This window comes from Pristiophorus japonicus, chromosome 15 (genome assembly GCF_044704955.1).
Source record: "Pristiophorus japonicus isolate sPriJap1 chromosome 15, sPriJap1.hap1, whole genome shotgun sequence".
Lineage (NCBI taxonomy): Eukaryota > Metazoa > Chordata > Chondrichthyes > Pristiophoridae > Pristiophorus > Pristiophorus japonicus.
The window spans coordinates 68,533,119-68,535,246 of NC_091991.1; the positions used below are offsets into that span (position 1 = coordinate 68,533,119).

General features: G+C 43.1%; 1 pseudogene; it reads right to left on the reverse strand.

Moving 5' to 3' along the window:
- Positions 1 to 1,647: 1,647 nt before the first annotated feature.
- LOC139226062 (U2 spliceosomal RNA) lies at positions 1,648 to 1,885 on the reverse strand (annotated as a pseudogene).
- Positions 1,886 to 2,128: the final 243 nt, after the last annotated feature.

A 2,128-nucleotide genomic window follows, 5' to 3' on the forward strand; every position in this document is an offset into this window, starting at 1 on the left:
TCTAGTGCAATCACATCCTTCCTATAATACGGCGACCAGAACTGCATGCAGTACTACAGCTGTGGCCTAACCAGAGTATTATACAATTTCAGCATAACCTCCCTGCTCTTCTTTCTATGCCTCGGCCAATAAAGCAAGCATTCCGTATGCCTTCTTAACCACCTTATCTACCTAGCCTGCTACTTTCAAGGATCTGTGGACAAGCACTCCAAGGTCACTTTGTTCATCTACACTATTAAATGGCCTCCGCTTAATGTGTATACCCTTTCCTTATTAGCCCTCCCCAAGTGCATTACCTCACACTTCTCCAAATTAAATTCCATTTGCCACTGCTCTGCCCACCAGCTTGATATCCTCCTGCAGTCCATGACTTTCCTCTTCATTATCAATTACACAGCCAATTTTAGTATCATTTGCAAACTTCTTAATCATACTCCCTATATTCAAATCTAAATCATTGATTATATACCACAAAAAGAAAAGGAACCCAGTACTGAGCTCTGCGGAACCACACTGGAAACATCCTTCCAGTCACAATAACATCCATCAACCATTACCCTTTGCTTCCTACCTCTAAGCCAATTTTGGATCCAACTTGCCACTTTGCCATGGATCCCATGGGCTTTAACCTTCATGACCAGTCTACCATGTGGGACCTTATCAAAAGCTTTGCTAAAGTCCATATACACTACATCGTACGCACTCCCGCATCGACCCTCTTGGTTACCTCCTCAAAAAATTCAATCAGGTTAGTCAAACACGATCTTCCCTTAACAAATCTATGCTGACTGTCCCTAATTAATCCTTGCCTTTCCAAATATAGGTTTATCCTATTTTCAGGATTTTTTCCAATAATTTTCCCACCACTGAGGTTAGGCTGACAGGCCTGTAATTACTTGGCCTATCCTTTTCTCCCTTCTTAAACAAGGGTATCACATTAGCAGTCCTTCAGTCTTCCGGCACCATGACCAAATCCAAAGATTACTGGAAAATAATAGTCAAGGCCTCTGCTATTTCCTCTTTTACTTTGCTCAACAGCCTGGGATGCATTTCATCCAGGCCTGGGGACTTAGCTACTTTCAAAGCTGCTAAACCCCTTAATACCTCCTCTCTCGCTATATTTATTTCATCCAGACTTTCACACTCCTCCTCGATAGCAGTATCTGCATTGCCCTTTTCCTTTGTAAAATAATTAGTGCATTGATAACATAGTCTTACATATTCGTGAGAGGTACTTACTGCGTCTCTAGCCAAGCTAAGAGTTGGGGGCTGTGGCATCAGCAGTCAGGTAGAGATTTAGAATGATAGGATAAATTATGACTAGAAGATAAGAGCAGGGATGTGTACTTGCAGCCTAAGATAGCCGAATAATATAAAGATAAAGATAGAGCCCGTTCCCTCCCAAAATTTAGAGCATTCTCAGGACTGATTGGTGGTCTACATCCACATAGGCAGCCGAGAGAGTCGGAGCTGATCGCTCCATTCTAGGAACCAGGTTGCATATAATTTTCTTGCTCGTCATTTAATATAATTTTTTTTTTATTCGTTGCCAATCTTTCCAATTCTTTGTCAAATCACAAATGCCAGAGGTCACCTTGCACACATCAAGGATCACTCTGCGCCAATGCTCTTAGCCAAAAGGCCTCGAGCCACTGCACCTTTCCTGGAAGTACTGCAATACCAGGTTCGTGCCATGGAGGTGGATGGGTCAGGCCCCTCACACACCTCGTGGAGGTGGATGGGTCAAGCCACCCCACCCACCTCCTATTTCCAAAAAGCATAGGAGAAGCACCTTCCTGATCCAGGGAGAACCACGTTGGGGGTCATGGTTACTCCCCTGTCAGGTCAGTTATGCATGATCTTAGCCAAAAGGCCGAGAAGCTCGTCATTTAATATAATAGTGTAGAACAACAACAATACGGTTGTTAGTCAATATATATTAAAGCTTGTTGTTTGAAACTACTTGGGCCAGAATCACACACAGGTTATTGTTGCAGGATGAATAACCCTTTCTTGCGGCAGTAACTGTTATGTCTCAAATAAAGCAATGTGACTAAGTACTGTAGACTTCAGCAAGTGCGACCTTAGTCTCAGTATTCTGACTCTAGAATGCCGGCACAGCATGGGA